Source organism: Canis lupus, chromosome 14, assembly GCF_048164855.1.
Source record: "Canis lupus baileyi chromosome 14, mCanLup2.hap1, whole genome shotgun sequence".
Lineage (NCBI taxonomy): Eukaryota > Metazoa > Chordata > Mammalia > Carnivora > Canidae > Canis > Canis lupus.
Window position 1 is genome coordinate 8,164,259 of NC_132851.1, and position 22,861 is coordinate 8,187,119.

The 22,861-nt window shown below is 33.8% G+C and overlaps 1 long non-coding RNA gene across 8 annotated transcripts in view; it reads right to left on the reverse strand.

Moving 5' to 3' along the window:
• Positions 1 to 22,861, reverse strand: part of LOC140603684 (uncharacterized) — a 69,679-nt gene that overhangs the window by 37,669 nt on the left and 9,149 nt on the right. For 6 of the 8 annotated variants that reach the window (XR_012006633.1, XR_012006636.1, XR_012006632.1 and 3 more), the window contains 3 exons: positions 12,295 to 14,407; positions 7,695 to 7,797; positions 7,287 to 7,400 (listed from right to left, as the gene is read on the reverse strand). This is a non-coding gene — a long non-coding RNA (uncharacterized lncRNA). The remainder of the gene's footprint in view (positions 1 to 7,286; positions 7,401 to 7,694; positions 7,798 to 12,294; positions 14,408 to 22,861) is intronic. The other 2 variants (XR_012006639.1, XR_012006638.1) reach the window with 2 other exon arrangements.

Consider the following 22,861-nt stretch of genomic DNA (forward strand, 5'->3'; position numbering starts at 1 on the left):
ACAATACTACCACCTAGATATTATTATTAGCTTTATTTTATATTAAATATTCCAGCCATATATGAATTTTAAAACATATGGGTTATAATACAATGAGCATTCATGTACATGCCATCCACTTAAGAAATAACCCACATTTAACTACTCATTTAAATTTACTATATATCAAAAAAAATAAATTTACTATATATCATTCCCATGTAGTTTATATATACTTATGACATGGTATAGGGCTATAAAGATATATAATGTTGCTTTTTCACTTTAAATGCATAAATAAATGGTACCATACTGTGTATATACATCTGTATTCTTAATTTGATATTGTGTTTTCACATTTTTCCATAGTAAAACATGTATTCTATTTCATTCATTTAAGCTGCTTTATAATATTCCTTTGTGTTATATTGCATTTTATTTATAGTCTGTTTATGAGCTTGTTATTTATTAAATCTATACCACTGCAAATATTTATGTACATTTTTGTATGTGTCTTTTTGTGCATAAGTGCTAGGGTTTTTCTATGAGACAGTCCTGGTAGAATTTCTGAGATTTAAAATACACAAATTTTAACTGTACTAGATATTGAAAATTACTATCTAATAGTGACTAATATATATTCCCACTAATAGTGTGTAAGAGTTCCTATTTCATTACATGTTTGCAAGTGCTTGGTACTCTCAGAACTTAATTTTTGTCAATCTGATGAGTGTGAATAGATATCACATCTTTAAAATCTGTGTTTTCCTAATTCCCAGTGATGTTGTTCATATTTTTCAATTTTTGTTATGCATTATTCATCAATTAATTTCCTTTCATTATTTCCCCTATTATGCTAGGTTCTCTGTACTTTCCTTATTGATTTCTAGCAGCATGTTAAGTTGTCATAATAAAAAGTATCTTTTTTTAAAGTAGGCTCCGCACTGAGCATGGAGCCCAATGCAGGTCTTGAACTCAGGACCCCTAAGATCAAGACCTTGAACTCAGGACCCGTGAGATCAAGAGTTGGACACTTAATTTACAGTTTTATCAACTGAAAAGATTTCATATTTTCTTTTGAAGTTCAGCTGTTTTGTGGGATGCCTGGGTGGCTCAGCTGTTGGGTGCCTGCCTTAGGCTCAGGTTGTGATCCTGGAGTCTCAGGAACAAATCCCGCATCGGGCTCCCTGCATGGAGCCTGCTTATCCCTATACCTGTGTCTCTGCCTCTCTCTCAGTCTGTGTCTCTCATAAATAAATAGATAAATAAACAATTTTTTAAAATGAAATTTAGCTGTTTTAAAATTTTTTAAGTAAAATTTATCATTTTTCTTTGAGATTTGTGCTTTTTCTAAGAAATTTTAACCACACAGTCCTAGAAATATTAACTACGATTATTTTCATGATTTATAATGTTTTAATTTATTATAATTAGCTTTTTATCTCTCTGGAACTTATGTAAGACAAGTGAACAGATATTATTTTTATATGCAGAAAACTAATTTTCTTAGCACCATTTATTAAAGAATTTATTGATTGTACACATCACCTGTCACATATGAAATACCCATATATGTATGTCTCTAGTTCTTGTCTTTATGTCTAATTAATGTTTTTTTATATTTGTGCAAATAACACACTAAGTTAATTATATGGTTTATATAAGTCTTTTAATCATCAATGAAGTACACTTTGCTTTTTTTTTTCAAAATTGTTTCAGTTTTTCTTTTGTTCTTCCTTATAAATTTGTAGACACAGCTTATCAAAGCTGTGATTTTTAGTGTAATTTCTAAATGTGTAGATTAATTTATGAATAAATAACACATTTTTTTAGATTGAGTTTTTCCATTTTTGGCATCACTACTTTGTGTATTTCAATAATTTTTTATATTTTCCATATACAATTGTCTTATTTTCAGTTATAGCCATTCTTAGTTCCTTCTATTGCATTCATTCTTTTTATAAATGTATATTCAGTATTACTAATACTAATAGGAAGTAATTACTAATTACTTAGTTATTTGGAAACATTAAAAAAATAATGATCCTTGTCCTGAGCACACATACAATATAATTACAAACTGGATAAAAAAAAATTATAGGAGTTCTGTTCCAGTGTGGCTAAGTTTATAACCAACTGGCCCACCCACAGGTAACAACTACAAACTCTGTTTAACAACTGACCTACGTAAAGACTCTGAAGAGAGAAGAAAAGTATATAGCTTATGATATAGACATAAAACAAGAAAAATGGACAGGATGAGTTTCTTGTTGCTATATCCTTTAACTAGAAGAGAAACTGAGACAATATGCCAATGGCTTCACATAAAGCAGGTAAAACAATGATAAGAATCATATAGTTATTCTACCCTTACGAACCAGGAGACAGAATTTGGGGCAACCACAGTTGCTGGAAAGTAAATGGGGATAATACTGGGAAAGAGCAGGAGAGAAAATTCGAATTTGTGAATAATGTTGCCCAAGTCTCTCTCTGATCTCTGATTTATATAAGACCAGGACAGACTACAAGCAGCCTAGCAAGGGAAAAAATAACTGAATTGACATAGGTATTTCTGACAACGTCTGTGTTTGCAGTTTTATGAAGTAAATTGCCTACTAAAATATAAATATAAATATAAATATAAATATAAATATAAATATAAATATTGTTCAGAGGTCTATAACAGAATCCGAGACCTCCACAAAATATTATTCACAATGTCCACACTACAGTTTAAAGTCACTCAACATATGAAGAACTCATTTTCTCAAAAGAAAATACAGCCAATGGTGTTCAGTACTGAAATGACTCAGAAGTTTAAATTAATAAACACTATTTTTAAAGCAACTATTTTAACTACATTTAATAAGATAAAGGAAAATATGCTTGTAGTGAAAAAAATAAGAAATCCCTTATAGAGAAAATCTTTTAAATCTATAACGAAATCAAATAAGAATTCTAGATGAAATATCCAACATCTGAAAAATAATAACTAGATAGTTGTAACTGCATAATGGAGATAATAATGAATTTTTGAACTTGAAGTTATATCAATAGAAGTCATCTAATCTGCTAAAAACAAGGAAAAAAGATTGAAAAAATTGAACAAGGCCTCTGTGGGACAATATGAAAAGTTTGAACATATGTGCAATTGGAGTCCAATAATGCAAGGGGAAATAGAATAGAGCAGGTGAAATATTTGAATAAACAATGACTAAAAATCTCCTCAGATTTTGTAAAAGCAATACATTTAAATAATCAGAAAGCTCAGTAAACCCAAAGAAGTACCAAGATTAATTAAATCATTCTGAAAATTGGCAAGAAAGAGAAAATCTTGAAAGTAGAAAAAGAACACATTATATAGAGGGAATGACAAGTTGAATGATTTCTGATGTCTCATTGGAAAATATGGAGATCATGGATGCCTGGGTGGCTCAGTGTTTAAGCCCGTGTCTTTGGCCCAGGGTGTGATCCTGGAGTCCCAGGATCGAGTCCCACATCAAGCTCCCTGCATGGAGCCTGCTCCTCTCTTGACCTGTGTCTCTAATGAATAAATAAAATACTTTTTTAAAAAGGAAAATATGAAGATCATAAGACAGTGAAACAATAATCTTTAAAATGTTAAATACAAAAACATGATCAATCTAGAATTCTATATCCAGTGGACATTTTTTTCAGGATGAAGAATAAAAATGTCTTCAAATAAAATAATACTACAAAGAATTTTTCCTAGCCTATCTGCATTATAATAAATGCTAATGGAAGTTGTTCAGTATGAAGGGAAATGATAACCAATTAAAGTCTGTATTTTCAGGAAGTAATGAAGAGAATAAAAAATGGTATGTATCTGGATAAATACAAAATACATTATTTTACATTTAGTTTCTTTAAGGTATATAACAGTGATTAAAGAAAAATTATAGCATTTTCTTGTGGGAGTTATAATGTATGTAGATGTAATATATGTGATAATTATAACATAAAGGATTTGGAGGGTTAATAAACCTATATGATTCCTGTGTATTCCTACATACACTTTACATAAGCTAGCACAGTGTCAATTGCAAATAGACTGTGAATAGATAGGGAGGTATATTTTAATCCCTAGTGTAAACTTAAAAATATGCAAAGAGGTATAATTAAAAAGCCAACAGAGGAATTAAAATTTAAAAAATCATAAAAATACTCTAGTAATACAAAAGGAATCAGAAATCAGTAACAGGAGAACAACAACAACAAAAAACAAAAACAGAGGAGACAAAGAGAAAGCAGATTATAAAATGATATGCCCAAATCCAACCACATCAATAATTGTATTGCATGTTCATGGCATAAACTTTGCACAAAAGCAGATATTATCAGAACAGAGGAAAAGTATACTCCAACTATATGTTGTCTATGAGAGACATCCTTTGAATATAAAGACCCAGACAGATTCAAAGTAAATAGGTAGGGAAAAATGTATACCATGCAAATAGTAAACACAAAAAGTCTAGTGTGGATACATTATTAACAAATAAATGGTGTAGTATGTTAGAAGATAAGTACCTTGTAAATTTTTTAAAATTTGAACAAAGTATGTGGATCAGGAATTTGTAGAGATTATAACTTAAAATGGATCAGTTAGGTAGGCTTCATTTAAAAAGTGACATTTAATTAAAAACAGAAGAAGCTTTGCATGGTCAAGAAGTAAAAAGCAATCAAGTTCAGTCTCATATCCTAGTTAGAATGCTGCTGATGGTGATGAGATGAGTGACCTCTAGGTAGTCCTCAGCCACTGTATAATTAACTCTATTCTTTGTATCATCCACTCTGGTCCTGTATTATTCATATGCTCTTCCTTGACTGGTCCAAAAGGCACAGAGAAGAAGCTGGATTTATTATCTCAAGTTATAGTAGAGTGGGACCTACAATTACTCCCCCACCAAGACTATAATCAATGATGAAGAGTAATTCACTTGCATGATTACCAATTTGAATGGGGTAAATGGAATGTGTGCTATTACATTAAAAAATGGTCAAATGTTACTAGAAATTTTCTTCCAGTTTGAATTCAAACTTGCTAGGTGCTGTAGATAAGAATGCGAATAAGAAAGGAATTATCTTCAGGGGCAGCCATTCAAATAAGTAACTTTAATGTTTTGTACTAGATAGTATTATGACAGTTTATTTAAAGTGAATAAGGACCAAAAGTAGAATACATGGGAAGGTAAAAGAAAACTAGCAATTTGACAGACCATGAAGGATGCACAGGTGCATGTTAGGCAGACATAGAAGGAAAAGTGGATTGAAGGCAATTGGATGGAAATGTGAAAGTAGGTTTGAACATGAATTGCATATTTGATGTGTAGTGAGCAATCCCAAATAGCTGTAACACATGGTTTTTAGTGCAAGACAGGACCCGACAGAGTGAAGATAAAGATGAAAAAGGAATTTGGTATTGTAGAAACACATAGTGCTTCTAAGTAGGAGGGTACAATGATCAGATCTATGCTTTAAATTATATCTTTGGAAACCATCTAAAAGATAAATGTGTAAAAGTGCAGATGTTAAAGAAAGAAAAGCTACTACAGGGGCTTTGTCTTGGTCTAAGTAAGAGGTGAGTTCTGAATTAATGGATGGGGACAGAATGCATATTTGAGAAATGTTTCTTATCTCGAATTTACATAAAGATTATGAAATGGGGGTAACATTCTTTATTAATCAGAATGAATGAGCAGTGTTGCTTTTGAATAAAGTAAGAAAGGTAAAAAGAAAAATCGACTCAGGCTAAAAAGGAGGGAGACAGTAGGAATAATGAGCTCCCATTTTAGATATATTAACTTTGAGATGCTCATAGGACAAAGAGAGAGATACACATAACAGGTGACTATTCTGGCACTTTAGAGAGAGCCCAAACCAGGAATTTTAATTTTGGAGTCCTTTCTAAATATTATTTGAAATTATGGAATTAGATGTTACCTTCTAGGAGAAACATAAAATATGAGAAGGAAAGTGGAACAAAGACTGGTAATACCATCACTCAAGGCAGATAAATAAACATCAGTAAAATAAAGAATAATTAAATCAGTAAGAAGAAAAAATTAAAGCTGCATGGGAATATATTTTTAAATAAAGGATGAAAAAAATAGAGATTCCAGAAATTGCAACAAGTACAAATGGGAATTTAACAGGGGAATAATAAATTGACAGGGAACAGACCAAACTGTATCATTCAAAATACATTTGTGGAACAACCACTTAGCCATTTGAAAAAAAACTGAATTTCTATTACATGTTTTATAGAAAAATTAAGCCCAGATGAGTCAAAGATTTAAGCTGATAAAAATTGAGGAAATAAAATTAAATGGATAATAGATAGATGTTTATAAAATCATGGAGAAGACTTTCATACAAAAACACACCAAAAAATCCAAAACCATAATAGACAAAATCAAAAGGAAAAAGGAAAATGAGAAAAAAATGTAATGCATATGAAAAAAGCTTCCCTCTCATTGTGCAGAAAGAATTTAACATATCCAGTTTTGAAAATAAAGGCAAATATAATAAAAGAAAAATGAGAAAATCATGTCTCTGGTCTAGAACTCCTGGAGAATAAAGAGAGTAGTGAGAGTTAATGATTTGCCAAATACTAGATTTGTCACCAGTTCCAACTTTAGCATAATTTTTACCTCCTTCTAGAAAGGAGGTAAGAATATGATAAGAGAGTAAGCAAAAGGGACACCAAACAAGAGGCCATCAAGGAGTAGGAATTGATTTCTTTAGCTCTACTGTCTTTTTGATATATGTATCTAAATTTCCATTCCAGAATCTAAGTAAAAAAAAAAAAAATAATAATATCAGCATGGCTGGTCTCTATGTATGGGAATATAGAGAAGAACTGATCAAAACTGGAAAAACAGATGTTCCAAAATACATCAGATAGATCTAAGTGTGCAATATAAAACTATTCTGGCTATGCTATATTTCATAGCAGCTCCTATAGACATTATAGCATCTTTCCTATAGTGATTCATACAGACATTATAATAACTTTTTGTCTGATCCTTAAGGAAAACTTAACTCTAGTGAGCAGAGAAACTGCACACTAGAATAGCTATTACCCAGGGTAATTTTGAACATTGTGGCCCTGTTGGATATTTTCAGATCAAGGTGCAAAGCCTAGCTGCATTTTTGTATTAGATTTCTCTAGACTTTCACCGTATTGCAAACTGTTGACTAGAATGTGGCCTGGCATGGGCTACAATGTCCTTAGAGTATGTGTCTCAGGCTGGATAGACTTGGCTTCATGATAATAACAAACAGACCTTGGAATTTCTGCTTATTTTGCATTCTGGCAACAGTCTGCAGGCAGATCTCCTGAGAAGCTCCCCTCCAAGTGGTGATGCAGGGACCAAAGATGTTTCTGTCCTTTAGTGTATCTGAAAAAAATATACAAGGTTAATATTGAAAGGAAATACAGAAATAGATCATTGTGTAGTATGGTTTTAAGGGTTGGGTATAAAAGTGCCTTACATTATTTCTGCATATGTTCCATTGTCCTAAACTAAGTCATATGTCTCTCAATATATTTTCATAGGAGAATGACATGTAATTGTCTTATGTGCCCAGGAAGAGAAAGAAGAGTGTTGAACACATAACATAGTCTTAACTATAGTCTAAATTATGGTCTAGAAAATATCTTATTTTTCCTCTTGTATATCAGAGAAACTCACCTCTGTCCCCTCTCTTCCCAAAGAAAATAATCCAGTGCTACCCCATGCAGTGAATGGGGGAATCCAAGTTCTCTGTCTTCTCTGTCAGGTCTACATGTGGTTCCTCATGATCAGGTGACATATGAACAAAAAAGACAACTTATCTGTACATTTACCTCACATCCACATACAGCAAAACTACAATGAATACTAATAATTGGGAAGAGGAAGGATAACAGATACATAGTAGTCAATATTCCTTATTGATTCAGTAATACCCCTGCACAGAAACTGTGAAAGTCTCACACCAGAGGTAGTAGCAGAGTAGAGGGGTGGCGGAGCGGGGGGTGGGGGGAGTTGCTGGACTAGGCCTGGATTCTACTCTTTGGGAGTAAATGCTTTGTCACTTCTCTGTGGCACTTGGATCTGACATCTTGGAGCCTCTTCGTTGTCATTATTTTCTTTAGCCACATCTTAAAAGAGTTTAGACAGCATGCCTTCCTTGGAGGAGGCAGGCCTACTCTGCTTTCTGTGTGTGGGAGTACAAGAATTGTTATTTTTTGAATTTAAAAATAAAAACTTTTTTCAAGAGTGCCCTTGTGGTTTCCTTTACAATTCCCTCAAAAACTGAAGACTCCTTGTCTATGTACTTTGCCACTTTCATATAGCCAGCTATCATACCCAAAGTTATTTCCTAAAAATAATGTTCAAATTTATTTTATATGGCTGCTTCCTCATCCTCATGCCTCTTGCTCACTCAGCTTGATTATGGCTACTATTGGGTTCTTTGAACAACTGGAGTCAAGCCCTACTCTGACCTTTGCACTGAGTCACTTTATTCAGCTGGAAAGTTTTCCTTATTGTGTGTTGTCACTCAAAGTCTTTTTAGTTCAATCTCTATAAATAGTTGGATTTTCCAACCTCGAAAGACCTTGAATTTCTGAACATTTATTTCTGCTTTGCAAACTGGCTAATTATTCCCTGAGTTCATTTCTTCTTTGTCATACTTCTGAGATGCAGCTAATAATAGACAACACACAGTAGGGCTGTGAAACATTTTAACATCTAACTAGAAATGATTAGTCAACATGTAGTCTTCTGCCTAAGGTACATTAGGCAATGATTTTTAGCAAAGATTTCAGCATTTTTCCAGTCTTAAATATCAATTTCCTTATCAGTCCTTATCACATGCCACCTATCCTCAGGCTTCATACTTTCAGATTTTGTTGGAGCAGTACCCCACTTCATGATAACAATTTCTATATTAGGGTAAATAACATAAGCTCCTTGAACCTATCCCCAAACCCTCAGTGGCTTAATAAAACTTACTTAATATTAATCATTAGTACCTAATAAAGTAACAAAGTTACTTTTCCTTTATTCCCCATTCATCTCATTTGGTCAGAAATGATCAAAATAGCTTGGAATATGGAATATAGAAAACTAAGTGTAACTATTAGTATTGTTATTGCTAATATTACCAGTCACAGAGAGTTATAAAACCGAACAGATAGAAGCCATGTGGTAAGCAATAAACAAAGCACTACTGGAGATAGTATTAGATCAGAGATTCAGTTTATCAGTTTGCTAGGGCTGCCATAACAAAGTACCACAAACTGGGTGGCTTAAACAATAGAAATTTATTGTTTCATAGTTCTGGAGGGTAGACATCTAAGATCAAGGTGTCAGTGGGGTTGGTTCCTTCTAAGGAATGTGAGGAAGAATCTGTTCCATGCCTCTACCAGCTTTTGGTACTTTGCTGGACATCTGGCATTTTCTGACTTGAAAGTATATCACTCCTGTCTCGCCTTCTTCATCACATGGTGTTCGTTCTCCCTCTGTGTGTGTCTGTCTTCAACTTTCCGCTTTTTTAAAGGACACCAGTCATATTGGATTATTGCCAATCCTAATGACCTCATTTTAGCTTGATTACCTCTGTGAAGATCCTATCTCCAAATAAGGTCACATTCTGAAATACTGAAGGTTAGGATTTCAACATATGAATTTGAAGGAGACACAATCCAACCCATAACCCATAATAAGCCATTAATAAGTAATATTTCCATTGAAATATTTCTTAAGTTACATATTTATATGGTAGCTAATGGTTCTTATCAATTTCTTTATAAACATAATCTAGATATTTTTACTAGAAATCAAATGTGCATGCCTTACTATTTACTGGGCATTATTAAGTTAATGCATAGTAAACTATTGTATTATAGTGATCTCAAGAAATCTTTCTGTTGTTTCCTATTTCCTTGAGTTTAAGATACTCTTTTGTCTTCTGTGCATTGTAATAAATTATTAGCTATGACAGAACAAGAAAAACCAGGTGAGCAGAATATACCTTTAAAAAGGTTGTATGAAAGAAGATTATTTTCTGTGTTATGGTCATGTAAAAACTATGGTATCATTTAAAGTCTTCTATTGAAAAATTGTTTCACTTTGTTAAAAAATAAATCTTATTATGCTTAAATAAATATGAGAAGAATGAGAATGAGGAAAATCATTGAGGCATTCATTTAATTAAAATCAATATCTTCATCATTTTCTGTGTATTGATATTTTATATTGTTATTTACTTTTGAGTAAGGTGAAACTTCCATATCATTTACAATGTGGTGAACTGTAAATCCATAGCTATTCTAAAGAAAAATTAATGCATGTTTTAGGTCAAAGATATTGCCAAATAAACTGTTATTGCAATCAGATTGTTCTATTGAAATTACAAAATATGTACAGAAATAATAGTTGTCAGTAAAAGGTTGAAAGATATGAGTTTGTTTGTTTGTTCTTACTCTACACTACATGCTTGCTTTTGTTTACTCTGACTAAAGTATCATCAGGAAGGAAAGCAGTTTTGGCCACAGGCCAAATATCTGAATAGTCAACATTTAGTACAACCTCCCTTTGGCTTAGCTTTTTGTTCTCTCATCTTATGATCATCTCCCTTCCCCAGAATACAGTTACTGAATATTGTCATCTTGTTTCTGGCTGCAACTTGTCTTTCTATCTCCAGCTTTTAAAAGACAGAGTGACACATTATAAATAATTAAGGCATACATTTGACTGAATACATTAATGAATGAATTAATTAATGAGTGAATTGTATGCAGAAATCCTACTTGTAGCTCAACCAGCACTACCTTCCTAATCCTGAAATCTACAATTAATAATTTCCTTTTCCTTATTTTTTATTCCTTTCAGTGTTTCCAGTTCATCTAGTTATGAAAATGTAAAATTATAATTGTAATAATTAACATTAGGGCATAAATGATTGTCCATTACAAAGTTATTTGCTTTTAATTTAATTTGCTATTTTGTAGCATTTCACCCATTGTGGTAAGAAAACAAATATCTTGTAACCAGATCAGTTTTTTGGCTAGCTTTCTAAACAGCAAAGTTACTTCTGGGAATAATAGCTAGGTACATTGCAGATGCATGATTTATAAATGTAATTACTGACTGATGAGAGAAGATGAGAATTCAAATACTGCAATGTATCTTAAATATAACAGTCTGAATTTTGTTATGTTTCACTGGAACAGATTTTTCCCTCATCCTTTAAACAAATAGGAACCTACGCTATATTTCCAAATGGTCTCATCTAAGTGGTTCATGTTGATGAGGTTAAGTTTTGATCAAAGAATATGAGATCAGTGAGAAGTATTTCCCCATTTCAGACATCAATAGTGGGCCATTTCCTGCCAGCTTAGGAAAATAGGGTAACAGGATGTTGTGTGGCAATGTGACAGAGCAAATTTTTTTACAGGAAAAGGGAACTTAAAAGTTAAGTCAAAAACTGGTTTTAGAATATAGTTGAAACACAAATTATTATTAGTCATATCTATGTTTTTCTTTGGGAATTCAGATTCCAGATTACCAAGGGAATACTTAAGTGAAATTTTGTAGCCACACATATAAAAACCACCTAGTCTTCAGTCATGGACTAAATTTCCTATTGACACAAAATATTTCCGAACTTGCTTCTACCAAATATTCTAATAGGAATCTATCTTATAAAAATCCTAAGGAAATACTCCTTACTACATTAAACTAGGGCTCTATTTCCCACAAATGGCAAAGATGTGATAGAAATTCACATTCTTGGGATCCCTGGGTGGCGCAGCGGTTTGGCGCCCGCCTTTGGCCCAGGGCGCGATCCTGGAGACCCGGGATCGAATCCCACGTCGGGCTCCCGGTGCATGGAGCCTGCTTCTCCCTCTGCCTGTGTCTCTGCCTCTCTCACTCTCTCTCTCTATCATAAATAAATAAAAATTAAAAAAAAATTCACATTCTCTTTATGCAGACATCTGAATTAGAGCCTGTCAATGAAACATGTGCCAAAGACATGAATGACTACATGGGCCTTTCCTGTGTAGAGTTCCACAACATATTAATATAGAGACAAAAAAGTAATAAGAAAAATGTTTAAAATATGACAAATTATTGACATTATCAAGAACATTTTCAAGATCTGCCTAGATGTGTACTACACAATTCACATATTTAGACAAAGTTCCTACTAGTTAGAGATTTATAGTCTAAAACTTGATATTTAAAACTAACATTAGAATTATAGAGGCATTCAATTTAGAATCTGAAAAAAAATGATTACCAATGTGAACAAAGTGATGAATAAAATTCTCCAAGTTGATGAGTCTCGTTTAGTCCATTGCCTAAACCACTCGGCCGGTGAGTCTAGTTTAGACCCTTGTTTTCCTGATTATCAGTCCAATTCACTGTCTGTTTAAGAGTCCAGATTTTGTAATTTTCCTCCATCAGGGGAGCTTTAATGGCATAAGGAAAACTCCATCAGTTTTCTTATTAGGCAGTGCATGATAAGAATTCCAGCTTCTCCAGTTACTGTGTGAACTTAAGTACGGTTTTCCATTCTGAACCTCAGTTTCTTGCTGGCCAAACTTTTATCTATGCAGATGTAAGTGTTTAGGACCAAAGAACTAACCAACAGAACAAGAGCTAACCACTGTTACCACTGCAATCCACTCATCTCTGTAGGAATGCAGATGTAAGTGTTTAGGACCAAAGAACTAACCAACAGAACAAGAGCTAACCACTGTTACCACTGCAATCCACTCATCTCTGTAGGAATTGGGAGCAGCACAAGCCTGGTGTTGGTAGATTCCATTTGTATTCAGTCTTACTGGAAAGCAAGACACACTTTGGTGGTTTATGTGCAAGGAACTGGATATCAGTAGTAACAACTGCTTTGTTAATTAGGGTCTTAAAGTGTATTATAAGCCATTACTATAATACAACTCCTGAACATATATATTAAGGCAGAGAGAGGAAAGTAACTGAAGAAGGATGGGGGTGGGAAATGTAGATGTTTCTATCTTACATTTTTGCTTATGGTTGGTTTTCTTCCAAAGACAAAGCAACCCCCACAGAGGATTTTTGTTTGTTTCTTTTGTCTGTTGAGTATAATATTAGAGTTACTGCATTATCTTCTGTATCAGTCAAAAACCAGAAAGGGGAAAACCAGTTTCAATTTGTAAGAAAATAAGGGGAAATATTTTAGCTAAATATACTTTCAATTTTAAAAGGTCTTAATTGTATATTGTTGTTATTACTGATGTTGGTGTTTTGGTGAGTAGGTGCATTGCAGCTCAGTAAGTGTGACAGTTTTTTTGCATCAAGTATGTCTTATATGAAGAATCTGCAGAATTTTAGCCTATAGTCAGATTGTGCTTGCAAGTTATTTCTTTGAACAATACAATAACTATTTTATTTGTATTTAAAAACTTTTACCAGGAACATGTATTCTCTATGTCTCCATAATGCTCACCTGTATCAGACATCTGCTGGATGCTTCATTTATTTTTTTTACATTGCTCATAGCCCCTGAAAGAATTAAAGGTGACAGTACCCAGGATAGGCATTACTGTTATTTCCCTTTACTCCAGAGAAGAAAATATAAGAATAAAAAAGGAGTAAATCTAAAGGTAGGGGCACCTGGGTTGCTTAGTGGTTGAGCATTTGCCTTCAGCTCAGGTCATGATCCCGGGGCCCCAGGATCGAGTCCCGCATCAGGCTCCCCCAAGGAGCCTGCTTCTCCCTCTGCCTATGTCTCTGCCTCTCTTTCTACGTCTCTCATAAGTTTAAATTTATTTATTTAAAATAAAAATCTTTAAAAAACCCTTAAAGGTAAAGAGGATGGAAGAAGTCATTGAAATTATTTGTAGATAACCAAACAACTTCTAAAATGTTAAAAAAAAAAGGGGGGGGGTGGATAGAAATCTTTTGAAAGTATAAAGCATAATAAGAAAATAACCTCCCTTAAACCAACGTCTCAAAAGGCAAAAAAACAGCACCACCTTACGCAGAAGGTCTCTTGTGTAGTAATTAGGTTTGGCTTTGGCTGTATGTAACAGACCTAAATACAGTGCTTAACAAAACAGTGTTTTTCCTTCTTGCAGAATAAGGACTCCAGAGTCAGTTCAGGGCTAATATACTGCTAAAGGAAGTCATCAGAATTGGCTCCTCTTTTCCAACTCTGGTCCAAACTGTGTAGATTTTGCTCTTATGATTACAAGATGGCTCTTCTGTATCCAAGCATCATTCCCCATTCCAGATGTGAGCAAAGAGATGGGCCAAGAAAAAAATGGATTGTGCTTTTGAGCAAAACCATTTCAGGTTCTTTTAGCCATATCCAGTAGATCTCTGCTTGCATTTTATTGGTCTGAACTTCATTACATGGACAAATCCAGCTGTAAGATAATTTTGGAAAATTAGTACTTCTAACTGAACATCTTGAACAAGATTTGGGTTCTGTTACTAAAAAATGAAGAGGAGAAATGATTTGGAGTAATCTGTTAATAGCTAACAATTAAACAGCACTTTCTACATGCTAAAAAGTTTTCATATAACTCATTTAATACAACTCTTCTCTGAAGCACACAGATATTTAAAAACATGCAAAAGATTACCTAGCTAAGAAATGACAGAGCCAAGATTTGAACCCAAGTACTCTGTCTCCAGAAACCATGACAATATATGCTGTGTATGACACATCTAAAGAGGCATAGGACTTAGAACTGCCAGGTATAAAGAGAGTAGAGCTGATGCTGTCAGCTAAACTCAAATTCTGACTACTAAACTACACCAGAAGACGACAATCCTATTCCTCATCCATATTCTCCACTCCTCTTCAGTCCATGTGACCTAGAATAAAAGACAAAAAACTTTTCTACAACCTTAGTATCAGCTATGACACTTTCAGCTTTGAGTAACAGAAAACCAAGTACAAACTGTCTTTTTTTTTAATATTTTATTTATTCATGAGACACAGAGAGAGAGAGAGAGAGAGAGAGAGAGAGAGGCAGAGACATAGGCAGAGGGAGATGCAAGCTCCCTGCGAAAAGCCTGATGTGGGACTCAATCCTGGAACTCCAGGACTACGCCCTGAGCTGAAGGTAGATGCTCAACCGCTGAGCCACCCAGGCGTCCCCAAACTGTCTTAAATAATAAGAAATCTTATTGGCACATGTGACAGGAAGTCTAAAAGCAAAGCAGTTGCCAAGTCTAGTATAATTGGGGTTCATCTTTATTTGAATGCTGCTCTCTTTGTTATCCACTGCCTGATAACACTGTGGGTCAGCTCTGTTTTAGAGATAGCTTTTCTCGTTATCCAAAATGAATGACAGAAGCAAGGGATACAATATTCTTCCTTGTTCTTTTCAGGAAAAGAGAGACAAACAGGCTTCCCATACTTCTCTCCTAAGAACAGTAAGACTCTCAAAAGCCTTCAGCAACTCTCCCTTGTCCAGAATTGGGTCCCCTGCCCATTCCTAAAACAATCACTAACAAGCGGGATGAGATCATATTACAAGATTAGGATTAATTAAATATCACTCTGAGAGTGGAAATGAAGCAAGTTTACTTGAATCACAAGGGTTGTGTGGAGGAGAGGTAGTATCTGAATAAAACCAGGCTCCTGTTAAGACCATTACAGGGTAGATTACTGCTGGGTTGAAATTTATGATATTTAGTAGTATATAAATAATACTATATATGACATTAATATTAATAATAGTATATAAACATATATACTAGAGTACATTATATATACTAATAACAGTATATAAATTTTATGTAAATAATACAATATAAATAAAAATAGTGTGTGGCACCAAGGTGGCTCAGTCAGTTAACCTTCTGCCTTTGGCCAGGTTCATGATCCCAGGGCTGGGATCAAGGTCTGCATGGGATTCCCTGCTCCAAGGAAGAATCTGCTTCTTCTTCTTCCTCTGCCCTTCTCCCTGCTTGCACAGTCTCTCTCTTTCTCAAAAAAATAAATAAAATCATTAAAAGAGATATATAAATAAATAAATAAATAAAATAGCATAAAATTCTAAAAGAGCAAGTTAATGAGAAGATAATAAAAGCATCAACTACGTAAGGATTAAGTAAAAGTAAAAGTTTTTTTTTTAACTTGTATTAGATTTCCAAACAATAATACTGAATACTAGAAGATAATGATGCTTTCTTGAATTTAATAAGGGAAAACATGATTTTTAAACTTAGAATTATATTCCCAGCTAAACTATCAACCAAGGATCAGAGGAAAATAGTTACATTTTCATATACACAAAGATTCAGAAGTTTTATTTCATATGTACACATTCCAAGGGAGCTATTTGAGAATATACTTCAGAAAAATAAGAATGAAAAAGAAAAGAGAAAAATTATGGAATACAAACAATAGGTATCCTTGAAAGTGGATTGCAGGTTGGATTGGAAATACAAGAATTGGTGCAAAGCCTATAAGAATCAATGATACCCCTAATTTTTTTCCCATACCACACTGCCAGTCATCAATTTCTCTGTACCTGGCTAAAGGTTGAGACTTATTCTTTAGGGTAAATCCAGAGGTATTCTGTATTTTGTATTCAGTGATATTAACTGAAGGTGAGAATTCTGTACTGAAAGGAGGGATTAAATAAAAGTCTATACACTAAGCAGTGAGATATTAAAGCTCCTTTACTGGCTGAGTGCTTGTGAGGCTCAATATTGCAGGATTTTTTCTCTGAGGAGTGTGTTGAACCCAAGAGAACTCTGTATAGACAGGGACTTCCAGCAGGAAGTCTCTAGTACTATCACCCAAAGCCTACAACTTGACAAGTACTTCTCAAACCTCATTCTATCCATACACACAAACTTCCAATTAGGTTTTTAGTGTCTTAGTTACATTAGAAACAGAAAATCAAAGATACCAAAGATATATGGAAAAATTATATCAAATTGTACCAAATCTATACAAAATTGCATCGGAAAAAAATTAAGAAGCACTAGGAAACAAAATTCTCAGGGAACTGAAGAAAACTTATAATTACTGGCCTCAGAGATATGGAAAAGTGGGAATAAATACAGACTATTGAGAAAAGAGTTCTTTAGAAATAAAAAAAAAGATAAGTTGAAGGAATTAAAATGTGACTATATAAATAAAAATTGCAGTGATGGTTTGAAAGACAAAGTCAAAGACATTTTCCAGAAAATAACAAAAATGGTGAAAGAGAGAAAAGGAAAATATAAGAAAATGCTAGTATCCATTCAGTGAGGACCAAGATAATAACAATTCCAGGGAAAGAAATAAAACAAATTTCTCCAAATGGTGGCACGTTTCTAGACTCAAATGTTCAGCAAGTAAATGAGAAACTCAGTAAATGGGAAGATGGTGCAACACATTTTCACATTATGAGAAAGATCTGAAAACTTCGAGGGAGTGGGGGAAAGAAACAGGGTACGTTCAGATGAGGAAATGGTACAGCATCAGACTTCTCAGAATGGCACTGGAAGATAGAATTCAATGAAACACTAGTTTAAAAATTGAAGGAGTACTTTTTTATATATTCCCCCTCAACAACAAATTGGCATTTATCCACAGAAGAAGTGTTTCTGTGAGAGCCAGCACCATATGCCAAGGGACGTGGGAGATGTCTCACTTACCTATGCATTGTGCAAGAGTCAAACAGATCTTGGTCCTGGCTATGAGCACAAAAGTTGTCCATGAACTGGCTCCTGGCCCTTTTGCCTGCAGCCCAGTTGCCCTGGAGATCACTGACTAGACAATCATCAACAGATAAGAAAGTCTTTGTGGAAGCCCAGGAATCTAGCAGAGAAGTTCCAGCACACCACTGGAACAAGAAAATCAGAGACTGAACAAGTTGAAGAAGGTAAGAGAAAGAGCTTGAGTTTATCCATGTCACCCCTCTCCCAAAGCAGCACAATTAGTGCCAAGAGAGCCCTTCTCAGTCAATGATTTCTCTTGTGGAGGAAATTGAGAACATGTGAGTGAGTGCCTGGCTTCCCCAGCTGTGTGGATGCTGCCAGAGGCCCATTTCTGTCTCATCCTATCCAGAATACTGCATCATGAATTGCATGACGAGGGGTAGTAAACAGCTAGTAGAACAACAGCAAAAGCTTGGAACATATCAAAGGAACACCAACTCTACTAACCACATTATAAACTCCATCAGGAGGCCCACATCATAGCTCTTGAGATGCCTTCCCTGTCAATCCCCACCATGGGCCCATAGATATTGACAGCTCTCTGTGGGTTGTGCCCACAAACACCTCCATGGGCAGCTTGTATATGCCCCTGACAGTAGCAAGAGTGAGCTTTGGCAGATAACTAGTGAGCACGCACAGAAAACTGGACTTTATCTATAGGTCAGGATGAGACCAAAAATTCAGCATCACCTATGAGAAAGTAAAAGGATGGCTGTCAGCAATACGCCTGTTGGGCAACAGGATCCAAGAAAGTATACAAGCTTAAGAATCTGCCACAAAATTTAAGAAACAAAACAGATGCACAAAGAGGGTAAAAAAGAGAGAGAGATTGAGGCAAACCATAAAGTAGACTCTTTAGAGTCCACTATAGAGAAGAAACTGAGGGCTGCTGGAGGGGATGTGGGCAGGGAGTGGACTAAATGGGTGATGGGTATTAAGGAGGGCACTTGCTGAGATGAGCACTGGATGTTGTATGTAAGCGAGGAATCACTAAATTATACCTGAAACTAATATTACACTGTATGGTAACTAATTAGAATTTAAATGAAAACTTAAAACAATCAAATCAACAACAAAAAAGAAGGTGATACAAGAGGGGTCAAGAAGTGTGGAGCAATGTGTGTCCACAGAAGACATGAAAAAGCCCTAGAATCCCTAATAGGGCTGAAGGAAGATGATTCTTTTCCAAAGTTATTCAGTGAAGAATGGAGGAGGTGACTGCTACTTCAGATGCAAAGTTAGCAGTGCAAGACATCAAGGAACATTAAAAGTTATGGAAACATGACAACACAAAAGTATCACAATAATTTTCCATTAATCAACTCCAAACACACGGAAATCTGGAATTTACCCAGCCAAGAATTCAAAATAGTTGTTTTAAGAAAGTTCAATGAACTACAAAAAAAATGAAGAAAGATAATTCAATGAAATCAGGAAAACAAGGTACAAACAAAATGAGAAGTTTAAAAAAAAAGAAATCATAAAAAAATTCTGAGGTAAAAGATAAAATAAATAAAAGGAAAAATGCAATAGAGAATCAAAATCAAAATGGATCAAGCAGAAGAAAGAATCTTTAAATTGAAGACAAAATCTTTTAAAAGATCTATTCAGGGAGAGCAAAGAAAAAAGAATTACAAAGAGCAAAGAAAGTTTATGTGATCTATGGGATACTATTGAACAAACCAATTACTCCGGTAATTCTCAGAGAGGAGAATGGGGACAGAACACTTATTTTAAAAAATAATGGCTGTATGTTTGCTTCACTAGTACATATACTAAAACTGGAATGTCTTGGAAAAGATAAGCTATGTCTCAGGAAGATAAGCATCCTTATGCCTGCACAAGGATGACTCACAAATTCAAGACATTATATTTTAAAAAAATAATAATGGCTCAAAATTTCCACATCTGGAAAGAGATTTGACCATCCATGCTCATGAAACTCATAGGCCCCCCTAATTCAATTCAGAAACCTAGTTTCCAAGACACATTACAAAAGCTGTCAGAAATCAAAGACAAAGAATCTTAAGAATCTTACAAGCGGGAAGAGAAGAGAAGCTTATTGCTTAGCACTTAATATAGTCAATTTCAAAATATAATAATTTGTTACTGTGCAAGCCACTTAATTCTAGCAAAAAAAAAACACTAAAGGACATAAGTATTAAATGTAATAATAGCTACAATAATTTGTTGGTGAATATATAATATACAAAGAGGTAAATTGTGAAATTTAAAAAAATGAGTTAAAAAGCAAAATTTTTTGTATGTAATTGAAGTTAAGTTGCTGTAAGCTTAAAATAGACTATGTTTTAGGTAAGCCTCATGATAACTACAGAACAAAAACCTACAGTATATACACAAAGATGAAAAGAAGAGAATGAAAGCATTTACCATTATGGAAAACCATCAATTCACAAACAAAGGCAGCAAAAGAAGATGCAAGGAACAAGGAGACTACAGGAAAGCCAGAAAACACTTAATTAATTATCAATAATTATAATATAAATGAATTAAATTATTCAATCAAAAGATATAAAGTAGCTGACTGGAAAAAATAAAAAACAACAAAAACAAGAACAAACTATAGGCTTCCTACAAGAGACTCACTTCAGTTTTAAGGACACACCTGGGTTCAAAGTGAAGAAACGGAAAAATATATTTCATGCAAGAAGAAACCAAAAGAAAGCAGTAATAGCTGTATTGGTATTAAAATAGACCTTAAGTGACAGATGGTAAGGATACAAAGAAGGTCATTATATAATCATAAAGGAATCAATTCATCAAGAGGATATAAGAATCTTAAATATACATACTCCCAACATTGTAGGATTTAAATATATCAAACAAATACTAACAGATCTGAAGGAAGAGACAACAATACAATAATAATAGAATAGTAAGGGATATCAAGATCCCACTTTCAACAATGGGTCAATCATCCAGACAGAAAATTCATAAGGAAACATTGCTAGGTCATTATGGCAGAAGTATCTCTTCATAATGGTATGAAGATAGAAATCAGTAACAATAGGAAAATGGAAAAATCCATAATTATGTGGAATTAACACACTCCTAAACAACCAATAGATCAAAGAAATCAAAAGAGAAGTAAAAAAATATCTTGAAACAAATGACAATGGAAACTCAGCATGCAACCTAACTTTATATATTGAGGAATTAGAACTAGGAAAGAGTAAGTAAGCTCAGGGTTAGCAGAAGGAATAGAAATAAATGAGATAGAAAAAGAGGGATAGAAAAGATCATTGAAACTAAGATCTGGTTTTTTTTTTTGAAAAGATTATGAAAATTGGTACCCATAGCTAGACTACAAAAAAAGAGAGAGAAGACTCAAGTAAATAAAACCAGAAATGAAAGATGAGGCATTACAGTGGATACTGCAGAAGTTCAAAAAATCATAGGACACTACTATGAACAACTATATGCTAACAAATTGGATAACCTAGCAGAAATGGATAAATTCCTAAAAACATACAATCTACCAAGACTGAATAATAAAGAAACTGAAAATATGAACAGACTAAGTTTTAAGAAGATTGAATTAATAATAAAAAAAACCTCCCAACACAGGAAAGCTCAGGACCAGATAGTTTCACTGGTGAATTCTACCAAACATCAATGCCAATCTTTCTTGAACTGAAGAAAACTGAAGAGGAGGATACATTCCCAAACATATTTTTAAAAGTTCTTTTAAAATTTTATTTATTTGTTCATGAGAGACACATAGAGAGAGGCACACCAGGATTACTCTAATAAGAAAGCCAGAAAAGGACACTACAAGAAAATAAAACTGCAAGCCAATATTCTTGATGAACATAGATGCAAAAATTCTCAACAATATATTATCAACTTAATTCAACAGCTTAAAAGAATCATATGCCATGAACAAATATGATTTATCCTTAGAATTCAAAGATGGTTCAATATAGACAAATAAATAACTGATTCACTACAGTAATAGAATGAAAGATAAAAGATAAAAAATCATATGATTATCTTAGTAGATGCAGAAAGTGCATTTGACAAAATTAATCATCCCTTCATGGTAAAACCTCATGAAAACTTGAAAATTTGAATATAGAAGGATGTTCCTCAACATACATAAAGTCATATATGACAAGCCCATAGCTAACATCATATCCAATGATGAAAGGCTAAAAGCCTTTCCTCTAAGATCAGGATTAAGACAAGGGTGCCCCCTTTTACCACTTCTATTCAACATAAAGCTGATGTTTTAGCTGGAGCAATTAGTCAAGAAAACGAAATGAAAGACCTCTAAATCAGAATGAAGTAAAACTGCTTGCAAAAGATATGATTTTATATATAGAAAAAGTCTAAAGGCTTCACTAAAAACTGCTGGAACTGATTCCAATACTCAATAAAGTTGCAAGTCATATAATCAACATACAAAAATCTGTTGCATTTTTATACACTAACAATAAACTACCTGAAAAAAATAAGAAAACAATTCCATTTAAAATAGCATAAAATATTTAGGAATAAATTTACCCCAGGAGATAAAATATCTGAACATTTAGATGATTTATTTTTATTTATTTATTTTAGAGAGAGAGATGAGAGAAAGTGGGAGGAGGAGCAGAGGAAGAGGGACAAACGGACTCTGCACTCAGCATGCAGTTTGATTCCATGCAGAGCTTGATTCCACAACTCTGAGATGACCTGCGCTGAAATCAAGAGTTGGACACTTAACTGACTGAGCCACCCAAGAGCCCCAAAATATTTGTACGTTTAAAATGATAAGATATTGGTAAAAGAAATTAAAGACAAAAATAAATAGAAAGACATCCCATATTCATGAATTGAAGGAATTAATATTTTTTAAATGTCCATACTACCCAAAGTTATCTATAAATTCAAATCAATCTCTATCGAAATTCCAATTGCATCTTTAAAGAAATACAAAAAACAACCCTAAAATTTATAAGGGAACCACAAAAAGACCCCAAATAGCCAAAACAACTCTGAGAAAGAAAAGCAAAGCTAAAAGCCAATAGATTTCCTGATTTTAAAAGAAATTCCAAAGCTATAGCAATATGGTACTGGCATAAAAACAGACATATAGACCAATGAAACTGAATAAAGAGCCCAGAAACTAACCCTCATATATAGAGTCA